Source organism: Engraulis encrasicolus, unplaced genomic scaffold (genome assembly GCF_034702125.1).
Source record: "Engraulis encrasicolus isolate BLACKSEA-1 unplaced genomic scaffold, IST_EnEncr_1.0 scaffold_53_np1212, whole genome shotgun sequence".
NCBI classification, from domain to species: Eukaryota; Metazoa; Chordata; class Actinopteri; order Clupeiformes; family Engraulidae; genus Engraulis; species Engraulis encrasicolus.
Window position 1 is genome coordinate 565,470 of NW_026945852.1, and position 12,555 is coordinate 578,024.

Sequence of the window (12,555 nt, forward strand, 5' to 3'; positions counted from 1 at the left end):
ATGTGTGTGAATGAGCAGCACACATTCTGGAAATAAACTACGGAAATGACACAGTGGCCCTTTAAGGCACCACGTAGCTTATATTGCACTTCTGGTATAATTCTCATACAACACAATCAAGTACAGTACAATACAGTAGCCTACATACTATATGGCCAGGTGCTACATCTGAAATAGAGTGTGAGTGTGAGTGTGTGTGTGTGTGTGTGTGTGTGTGTGTGTGTGTGTGTAACTTGAGTGTTACGCTTATACTGGAGTGAGGAAGTCATGTGTGTGTCCGTATGTGTATGTGTGTGGGAGTGTGTCCGTGTGTGTGTGTGTGTGTGTGTGTGTATGTGCGTGTTTCCATGTATGTATTAGTGTCTGTTCATGTGTGTGTGTGCATGTGTGTGCTGGGCAGGGCCTGGGACAAAACCTTCTGAAGGGCCCCCTCACCTAAAACATGCAGAGTACTGTGAAGCCAAATCCGCCCCCATCCCCTCTCACTGGGCCTGGGTCAACTGAACACCCCCCGTAGGCTTCCCTCTGTGTGTGTGTGTGTGCGTGCGTGTGTGTGTGTGTGTGTGTGTGTGTGTGTGTGTGTGTGTGTGTGCGTGTGTGTGTGTGTGTGTGTGTGTGCGTGTGCGTGTGTGTGTGTGTGTGTGTGTGTGTGTGTGTGTGTGTGTGTGTTAGTAGATCTTCATGGATGCTGTGAAGAGTTCAGCCAGGTCCTCTTCAGTGTGAGCCCTGGGAGACAGCTTGGTCACACGCTCCTGTCAACACACACACACACACACACACACACACACACACACACACACACACACACACACACACACACACACACACACACACACAGTTTTTCAGAAGGTGAGTCTTTTAGGAGTAGCATAGTGGTATTGTGAGCGTGTGTGTGTGTGTGTGTGTGTGTGTGTGTGTGTGTGTGTGTGTGTGTGTGTGTGTGTGTGTGTGTGTGTGTGTGTGTGTGTGTGTGTGTGTGTGTGTGTGTACCTGGGGTAGAGTGCCCTTCACCAGAGCTGGAATGTCATTGGTTCCGTATCCCAACGCTGACAACCCATCATCTACCTGCAGACGGGAAATAAAGGGTTAAATACACACAAAGTGCACACACACACACAGACACACACACAGCGTATCTCAAGCGTCATACTTGTGCACTTCAGTGCTGAAAGTTCTGTGCGCTGAGTGTCTGGATGCTGCCTTAACAACGGCCGAATGAATAATGGACACTGCACATACTAAACAGCCGCCATTTTGTTTACGTAGCGGAAGAAATGTGACGTTCAGTTCAGGAGAAGAGCTATGTCAACAGTCTCTAATTTCTATCACTTATGTCAGTGTTTCTCAACCTGTTTTTTCATGAAAAATTTCAAGGCACCCCAAGCCAACAAGCCGTAACATGGCATCGCATCCGATACCACACAAGCTTAGAAAAGTAACACATTTGGGGACGTCACACGACCAACTTTCGAAGTTGCAGCTGACTGGGGCGACCTATATTTACTTTATTGTGTGTAAATGGCAGATGAAAGATTCCACTGACTAGCATTAACTTATCAATTTAGACAAATATGTATTATATTACATCATTTATTCATCAGCCACGTTTCCGCGGCACCCCTGAGGGGGGCCCGCGGCACCCCTGTTGAGAAACACTGACTTATGTTCCTGAGACGACCAATAACCAACCTTTTCATGTCAAGTGACATAGTTACCATTTGGGGTGAAGGAAGTGTTAACGCTGTGTAATGTAAACCGTAGGCCTATTTTGCAAACAATATTTTGGCGAGCTAATGCTATGCTAGTCCAAGGCTTCCAGTACGTTACAGTAGTGTTGCAAGCTTTTCCTGTGTGCACTCTGCACTCTGCACTACACTACCGCTTGACACACGCTGTCTTGTCCCTGAAAGGCGCACACACACCCACACCCACACCCACACCCACACACACACACACACACACACACACACACACACAGACACACACACACGTGGTACCTGCAGGTCGTAGAGGAAGCTCCTGAGTGTATCAGCCAAGACGAGGCCAGCATCAGCCCTCTTCACATTACTGACATCAGCCCCTACACACACACACACACACACATACACACCACACACACACACACACACACACACACACACACACACACACACACACACACACACACACACACACACACACACACACACACACACACACACACACACATACAGTGCATGAAGTGTGTGTGTGTGTGTGTGTGTGTGTGTGTGTGTGTGTGTGTGTGTGTGTGTGTGTGTGTGTGTGTGTGTGTGTGTGTGTGTGTGTGTGTGTTAGAGTGTGGCTCGGGCCATTTTTTTCTGTCCGAGCCCGGCCCTCAGCCGACAGAAAAGAGATCGACCCCGACCCGAGCCCGAGACGAATTAAAATGTTTGTGTCCGAACCCGTCCGAAGCCCGAGACCACTGTAATAACAACAGAACCTGTGCGCAAGCAAGATTTTCTATGTGGGCTCCTCCATACTCAAAATAGATAAATAGCCAGGATATGCAAAGACGTTAGGATGTGGCAATTTGCAGTAGCCTAATTACGCACGCATAGTAAGTATAAACACACACACACACACACACACACACACACACACACACACACACACACACACACACACACGTGACAGCGCACCTTATGTTTCTTTCGGTTAGACTAACCAGAGATGTTGGGTGCGGTGATCAAATGCATGGGAGGGGCGTGAGAGGATAAGAAAGGCGAAAACTAACGAATACGTTTTGGATGCAGTCAGCACGGCTATCGAAGCATTTGTTACGTTACTAATCCCCGCGAGCCCTGTGAAGCTGCCGCTCCTTGTCGTTAAGAAGGATGGGCTATAAGTTAACCCCGAAGAACAGTAGCCTGTTCGGCCCTCCAAGAGAATGTAATTTCCCCTGATGTCCATGCGGTCAATATAAAATCAGGAAAGGTTGCACGCGCATAGTTACAACTGTACAGTAAAAGTGACAACAATTAAGAACCTACGTGAAGGACATGACATGTCACAGCGGACAAAATAGTAACAGGAAACCTCTCCTACCTTAACTCCACGTAGCGTGTGCGTCTTCTTAGTTATCCATATTATGCTCCTTGCTAGCCCATGCTGGAAATGTAATCCTTGGTGAACAATGCAGTGACAAACTTCGTCATTTTATGTTCAACATTCAAGACAGCCTCGAAGGCATGCTAAAACATACATACATACAGTCCCAGGAAAAAGTTTGTACACCCTTTGAAATTTCTTACCTTTCTGTCAAAATTGGTCATAAAACATGGTCTTATCTTCCCGGAAATCACAAGAAGGAACAACCAGAGTCTGCTTTAACTAATTCAACCCAAACATTTACAAGTTTTCATATTTTCATTGGCCATAAGATGTAAACATTCACAGGACAGCAAGGCATAAGTAAGTACACCCTTGCATTCAATAGGTTTTAACCCTAAGTTAGTCGCAATAACCTCAACCAGATGTTTCCTGTAGTTGCAGATCAGATTAACAAAACAATCTGGATGTATCTGGTCTCCCTCTTCTTTAGAAAACTGCCTCTCGTCAGCAAGGTTTGTGGGATGTCTGGAGTGCATAGCTTTCTTGACTTCATGCCATATAATCTCAATTGTTTTCTGTCAGGGCTTTGACTGGGCTATTCCAGAATGTGTATTTCATTATTATGAAGCCATTCTAAAGTCGATTTGCTTCTAAAGTATGGGTTATTGTCACATTTCAGCACCCATCCTCTTGTGTGCTTCAACTGTGTGACAGACTACCTCACTTTTTTTCTGTAAAATATCTCGATAAATTCTGAGTTCATTGTTCCACTGATAATAGCAAACTGTCAAGGGCCTGAGGCAGCAAGGTAGCCACATATAATGATGCTCCCGCCACCATACTCAAAGGTGGAGATGATGTTTTGGTGAAGGTGTGGTTCTCCAGTTCTCCTCCAAACATGACATTGTGTGTTCCCCTGAACAATTCAACTTTGGTTTCAACGTTGGTCTACAGAATATTTTGCAGTAATTCTATGAAGCATATAAATGCTTTTTCGCAAACCTCAAAGGTGCAGCAATATTTTTTTGGACAGAAACCCCATTAATTTTATATTGGCAGAATGAATCCCATTTTTAGCTATTCTTGGTTACATCTCCTCTTCTGAGTATGGTGGCGGGAGCATCATTATATGTGGCTACCTTGCTGCCTCAGGCCCTTGACAGTTTGCTATTATCAGTGGAACAATGAACTCAAGTTTATTGTGATATTTTACAGAAAAAAACTTGAAGTCTGGCACACAGTTGAAGCACACAAGAGTATGGGTCCTGAAATGTGACAACAACCCATACTTTAGAAGCAAATCGACTTTAGAATGGCTTCATAATAATGAAATACACATTCTGAAATAGCCCAGTCAAAGCCCTGACAAAAAACAATTGAGATTATATGGCATGAAGTCAAGAAAGCTATGCACTTCAGACATCCCACAAACCTTGGTGACGAGAGGCAGTTCTCTAAAGAAGAGGGAGACAAGATACAAAACAGATTGTTTTGTTAATCTGATCTGCAACTACAGGACAAGTCTGGTTGATGATATTGCAACTAACTGAGGGTTAAAACCTACTTAATGCAAGGGTGTACTTACTTATGCCCTGCTCTCCTGTGAATGTTATGGCCTTATGATCAATACAAATATGATAACATGTAAATGTTTGAGTGGAATTAATTAAAGCAGACTCTGATTGTTCCTTCTTGAGATTTCCGGGAAGATCAGACCATGTTTTATGACCAATTTTGACAGAAATGTAAGAAATTTCAAAGGGTGTACAAACTTTTTCCTGGGACTGTAGGCCTACACTAGGCCTACAACAAAAGACCATGCGTTCACTGACAACTGTTGATTTGGCGCTTATTAAGAAAGCAAGTTGACTCGGCATCGGCTGACTGGAGTGAGCGTCCATGTTGCCACTGGTAACTGGCGCGTGCATACAGCCAATAATAATCACTCGCACGAGTAGCCTACTAACATTTTCATAATGCATATTCAATTACTTATTTTTTAATCACAAAACTGCCGTTTGCATGAACTGAAAGGTTTCCTTTGGTTGCTTACAATTTTCACAATATCTGTTTGCTTCAGCCCGAGTCCAACCCGCCAGATATTCTATTTTTTTTTGTCCTAGTCCCGCCCGACCCGACGGGTNCCGACCAGGCCCGTCGGGCTTCGGTCGGGTTGCCATGCTCTGGTGTGTTTGTGTGTAGGTGTGTGTGTGTGCGTGCGCGTGCATGCGTGTGTTTGTGATTACCCAGTATTTCAGCTGCCTCTAGGTGGCGCTCTGGACACATGCTGGCGGTGAAGGAGAACACAGCTGGAGACGTCACCACCACCGACAGACCGTGAGGCTACACACACACACACACACACACACACACACACACACACACGCGCGCACAAACACGCGCGCACAAACACGGGCGCACAAACACGGGCGCATACACACACACACACACACACACACACACACACACACACACACACACACACACACACACGCGCGCGCACAAACGTGCACGCACACACACACACACACACACACACACACGCACAAATACACACATACAAAGGAATTACAATACATCACTTCAAAACCCCTATTTGTATTTATCTTCGTCTCATACACATACTAAGGATAGACTGATTATCGGCCGAGCTGATATATATCAGGCCAAAATTTGCGTTTTTAAAGTGTAGCGTATCAGCCGATACACGTGTGGTTTCGGCAGATACGCAATACTTATTATTATTTTATGTTATTCGGGTTTTTAAAAGCACTTTTTATTACTTGATTTTTAGACATGACTTGATTGTTATAGTGTGTTTAAATGTTACACGTTCTACCTAAATTTGATCATGTTAAAAAAATAATAATAATAACTTGAGACCTGGAATATTTGTCATTTTTTAATCCTTTTTTTTTACCCGTATCGGCCATATCGGGCATATCTAGTATCGGCCAAGGGTGATGAAAAAAAAAATCGGTATCGCATTGGCCATTCGGCCTAACGCACGCACACACACACACACACACACACACACACACACACACACACACACACACACACACACACACACACACACACACACACACACACACACACACACACACAGCCAGTCATATTGTAAGGAGTGTGTAGGAGTGCTCACCACAACAGGATGGTCCACATTGTACTCTTTAGCTTTGTAGGTCTTCACATTCCCAGCTATGGGGTAGGACATGCCATGGCTACACACACACACACACACACACACACACACACACACACACACACACACACACACACACACACACACACACACACACACACACACACACACACACACACACACACACAAACAGATACACAAACACACACACACACACACACACACACACACACACACACACACACACACACACACACACACACACACACACACACACTAAACAGATAGACACAGAGAGAGAGTGTGTGTGTGTGTGTGTGTGAGAGAGAGAGAGAGAGAGAGAGAGAGAGAGAGAGAGAGAGAGAGAGAGAGAGAGAGAGAGAGAGAGAGAGAGACATACGCAAACACACACAAACACAAAACAGTGTTCACATACAGGTATATATTCACTATTAGCTGATGACATACTATGTTGTGAATATCTGAAATTCATCATAGCTTTCATGATACATTTACGTTATGTTATGTTATGTTATGTCATAGTAGCGTAATAGCCTACTATGGTAGTTAACTTTTCAATGAAACCCATTTTCTTTTTAATTTGCTCATCAGTTATCTGCAGTCTCGTTCATCATGTTTGCTGGCCAGCATGATAATTTACTAGCAGCTGACAGCCAGGTTTTAGCAAGCTGCTTAGACAAGAAAAGCAATTGAGTCTCTTCCCTCTCTTGCAAGTCATGAGAAATCCAGACCCTAAACCAGGTGTCACCAACATTGTGCCCGCGGGCGCCAGGTAGCCCTCCAGGAGCTTCTGAGGTGCCCACCAAGGATGTTAGTAAACAGTGACGACTACGAGATTTTAGTCACAGTTCATGTTTTTCTTTATTTAAATATGAGATTATTTATTGTTTATAACCTATAAGCAAATTATCATTCAATAATAGTGATTTGAGAATGATACCAAGACGTCAATAGAGGATTTTGATCACTAGATCACTATAGTCTATACTAACCAGTTACCACAGAGGTAGATCACTACAGTCTATACTAACCAGTTACCACAGAGGTAGATCACTATAGTCTATACTAACCAGTTACCACAGAGGTAGATCACTACAGTTACTAACCAGTTACCACAGAGGTAGATCACTACAGTCTATACTAACCAGTTACCACAGAGGTAGATCACTATAGTTACTAACCAGTTACCACAGAGGTAGATCACTATAGTTACTAACCAGTTACCACAGAGGTAGATCACTACAGTCTATAGTTACTAACCAGTTACCACAGAGGTAGATCACTACAGTCTATACTAACCAGTTACCACAGAGGTAGATCACTACAGTCTATAGTTACTAACCAGTTACCACAGAGGTAGATCACTACAGTCTATAGTTACTAACCAGTGACCACAGAGGTAGATCACTATAGTTACTAACCAGTTACCACAGAGGTAGATCACTACCGTCTATAGTTACTAACCAGTTACCACAGAGGTAGATCACTACAGTCTATAGTTACTAACCAGTTACCACAGAGGTAGATCACTATAGTTACTAACCAGTTACCACAGAGGTAGATCACTATAGTTACTAACCAGTTACCACAGAGGTAGATCACTATAGTTACTAACCAGTTACCACAGAGGTAGATCACTATAGTTACTAACCAGTTACCACAGAGGTAGATCACTACAGTCTATACTAACCAGTTACCACAGAGGTAGATCACTATAGTTACTAACCAGTTACCACAGAGGTAGATCACTACAGTCTATACTAACCAGTTACCACAGAGGTAGATCACTATAGTTACTAACCAGTTACCACAGAGGTAGATCACTACAGTCTATACTAACCAGCTACCACAGAGGTAGATCACTATCGTCTATACTAACCAGTTACCACAGAGGTAGATCACTATAGTTACTAACCAGTTACCACAGAGGTAGATCACTACAGTCTATACTAACCAGTTACCACAGAGGTAGATCACTACAGTCTATACTAACCAGTTACCACAGAGGTAGATCACTACAGTCTATACTAACCAGTTACCACAGAGGTAGATCACTACAGTCTATACTAACCAGTTACCACAGAGGTAGATCACTATAGTCTATACTAACCAGTTACCACAGAGGTAGATCACTACAGTTACTAACCAGTTACCACAGAGGTAGATCACTATAGTTACTAACCAGTTACCACAGAGGTAGATCACTACAGTTACTAACCAGTTACCACAGAGGTAGATCACTATAGTTACTAACCAGTTACCACAGAGGTAGATCACTACAGTTACTAACCAGTTACCACAGAGGTAGATCACTATAGTTACTAACCAGTTACCACAGAGGTAGATCACTACAGTCTATACTAACCAGCTACCACAGAGGTAGATCACTATCGTCTATACTAACCAGTTACCACAGAGGTAGATCACTACAGTCTATACTAACCAGTTACCACAGAGGTAGATCACTATAGTTACTAACCAGTTACCACAGAGGTAGATCACTACAGTCTATAGTTACTAACCAGTTACCACAGAGGTAGATCACTACAGTCTATACTAACCAGTTACCACAGAGATAGATCACTATAGTTACTAACCAGTTACCACAGAGGTAGATCACTACAGTCTATAGTTACTAACCAGTTACCACAGAGGTAGATCACTATAGTTACTAACCAGTTACCACAGAGGTAGATCACTATAGTTACTAACCAGTTACCACAGAGGTAGATCACTATAGTTACTAACCAGTTACCACAGAGGTAGATCACTATAGTTACTAACCAGTTACCACAGAGGTAGATCACTACAGTCTATACTAACCAGTTACCACAGAGGTAGATCACTACAGTCTATACTAACCAGTTACCACAGAGGTAGATCACTATAGTTACTAACCAGTTACCACAGAGGTAGATCACTACAGTCTATACTAACCAGTTACCACAGAGGTAGATCACTATAGTTACTAACCAGTTACCACAGAGGTAGATCACTACAGTCTATACTAACCAGTTACCACAGAGGTAGATCACTATAGTTACTAACCAGTTACCACAGAGGTAGATCACTACAGTCTATAGTTACTAACCAGTTACCACAGAGGTAGATCACTATAGTTACTAACCAGTTACCACAGAGGTAGATCACTATAGTTACTAACCAGTTACCACAGAGGTAGATCACTATAGTTACTAACCAGTTACCACAGAGGTAGATCACTACAGTCTATAGTTACTAACCAGTGACCACAGAGGTAGATCACTATCGTCTATACTAACCAGTTACCACAGAGGTAGATCACTATAGTTACTAACCAGTTACCACAGAGGTAGATCACTATAGTCTATACTAACCAGTTACCACAGAGGTAGATCACTACAGTCTATAGTTACTAACCAGTTACCACAGAGGTAGATCACTATAGTTACTAACCAGTTACCACAGAGGTAGATCACTATAGTTACTAACCAGTTACCACAGAGGTAGATCACTACAGTCTATAGTTACTAACCAGTTACCACAGAGGTAGATCACTATAGTTACTAACCAGTTACCACAGAGGTAGATCACTACAGTCTATAGTTACTAACCAGTGACCACAGAGGTAGATCACTATAGTTACTAACCAGTTACCACAGAGGTAGATCACTATAGTTACTAACCAGTTACCACAGAGGTAGATCACTACAGTCTATACTAACCAGTTACCACAGAGGTAGATCACTATAGTTACTAACCAGTTACCACAGAGGTAGATCACTACAGTCTATACTAACCAGTTACCACAGAGGTAGATCACTACAGTCTATACTAACCAGTTACCACAGAGGTAGATCACTATAGTTACTAACCAGTTACCACAGAGGTAGATCACTACAGTTACTAACCAGTTACCACAGAGGTAGATCACTATAGTTACTAACCAGTTACCACAGAGGTAGATCACTACAGTTACTAACCAGTTACCACAGAGGTAGATCACTATAGTTACTAACCAGTTACCACAGAGGTAGATCACTACAGTCTATACTAACCAGTTACCACAGAGGTAGATCACTACAGTCTATACTAACCAGTTACCACAGAGGTAGATCACTATAGTTACTAACCAGTTACCACAGAGGTGGCCCACACAGCAAAAGTACACCGTAATGGATCCGCCCCGGAGTCCACCATCCGGAGGCCATCCTCCGGAACGGATCCGGTAAACGGGGCCGTATCGGCGTCCACTTGCACGCCGCCTATCGTCCGACGCGGAGGCGTGGTGCGGAGTCAAAAGGGACCCGTTTGTCACCCGCAACGGATCCGCGTGCAGAAGCGTACCTCCGCAGTGAGCCCGGTTCGGAGGCGCGACATCCGATGCGGACTCATTACGTGTCCACTTATTGCATCCGTCACGGTTCCACTACTTTTTATCAGTTACGGACCCATTCCGGACTCATAGATGTTCCGGGCCGGGACCATTTTGGATCCGTGCTCATAAAGTTACTTTCTTATTATGCTATAATCCCAATAAACGAACACTAAACCAGTTAACCGTTACATTTAGATTTAATTCTACAGATAACACAGACCTGGCCTAGACACCGTTTAAATAAGATCCCGAAAAAAACACAACCTGACGAAGAACTTCACTCATCATGATTTTTTATTTATCTTGACATTATTTTTCTGTCTCACTGTCATGTTGAACAATCGCGTGTCGTGGCTGCCTTCTCTTCCTTCCCTCATCAGTCGACGGGGAAACATCACATCAGCGCTCAGATCTGAAAAGGCAACAGAGCTAAACTTAGAGCTTTCATTTAAATTTCGTAAGATGACAATCAGACATTGCATTGCATATGGAATGGACAACGCTCTTTCACATCTCTATCCCGTGACAGTAATGATGTTGAATATTATAAGATGTACAATGTCCTACTTACTCTTGGTCGTAAAAGCCGGGAGGCAGGCGGGCATCACTGTAGCAGGGTGGATTACAGCTGGCTAGCCCTGTCCGACCCAGAGGTAATTCCACCTGTTTACTGTTGCACAAGATTAAGAACAAATTCAGATATTTGTAGCCCAACCACGGACATCTGTATCAAACTATGAGCCCAGCTACTTCATCCATTCACCAATGATGGACAGCATATGGGACGAGGGCGCAGTTCATGGCCATCCATTAATTGCTAATAAATAATTAGCCTGGATTTCGTTAACGTGAGGAAAACATGATGCCACCGCTTTAGGATTTGTGCCGTTAAAAACACAGTTGGTGCCAAACCTGTTGAGAGCATCACCAATCCGTGTAAAAGTGTACCACGAGCCAAATTCAGACCGATATAGCCGTTTCATAAGAGTATTTGAACACTTAGACCTACGTTTAACTTTACACAAGTTTGCTTCAGTCAACCGGTTTGCTAGTAGCTGGTTAGCAAGCTAACGTAAACAAGGCTGTTAAAATGGGCACAATGTAGATAATTTTTATTCAACTGCACTTCCTCCATGTATCGGATGGCATCATATTTTAACAGCATTTAGGAAATACTACAATAGCCAATGTAGTTCTCCATGTCTTTGAATGAATTAACTAGCTGTCTCGTTTTGAAAACAACTAGGGTTAACATACACTTTTTAAAGTCATAAAACAAAATCCTACGAAATATCAATAAGCATTGATAGTATAAAAGCTTCAGATATACTTTTTGTACCTTTGTGTATCACCTAATATAAATAAATCAATACTTACTGGAGAGCGCTGTTCGGTCGTGTCTGCCCCAACAAAAACTGTACCAACGTCCGTTAGATTTTACAGCGCGTCCGCGTTTGTGAATCAGATATGGATGCGATTATGGTCCGCGTTTTGACAGTAGAATTTGGGGCGGCGCACGGTGGCGACCCTGATCCACCAAGTGGAACCCAAAGGAATGTGACAGTGACACGGATGTGGTGACTTGAACGCGGCTCCGCATCGGAGTCCTCTGCTGTGTGGGAGATCACTACAGTTACTAACGAGTTACCACAGAGGTAGATCACTACAGTCTATACTAACCAGTTACCACAGAGATAGATCACTACAGTCTATACTAACCAGTTACCACAGAGGTAGATCACTATAGTTACTAACCAGTTACCACAGAGGTTGATCACTACAGTCTATACTAACCAGTTACCACAGAGGTAGATCACTACAGTCTATACTAACCAGTTACCACAGAGGTAGATCACTACAGTCTATAGTTACTAACCAGTTACCACAGAGGTAGATCACTATAGTTACTAACCAGTTACCACAGAGGTAGATCACTATAGTTACTAACCAGTTACCACAG

At 43.2% G+C, this 12,555-nt stretch overlaps 1 long non-coding RNA gene across 1 annotated transcript; it reads right to left on the bottom strand.

Annotated features, from left to right (window-relative positions):
* Positions 1-635: 635 nt before the first annotated feature.
* LOC134444388 (uncharacterized) lies at positions 636-2,082 on the bottom strand. The gene is made up of 3 exons (XR_010033951.1): positions 1,998-2,082; positions 991-1,065; positions 636-752 (listed from the first exon to the last, which is right to left on the bottom strand). It is a non-coding gene; the product is annotated as an uncharacterized LOC134444388 (long non-coding RNA).
* Between the last annotated feature and the right edge of the window lie 10,473 nt (positions 2,083-12,555).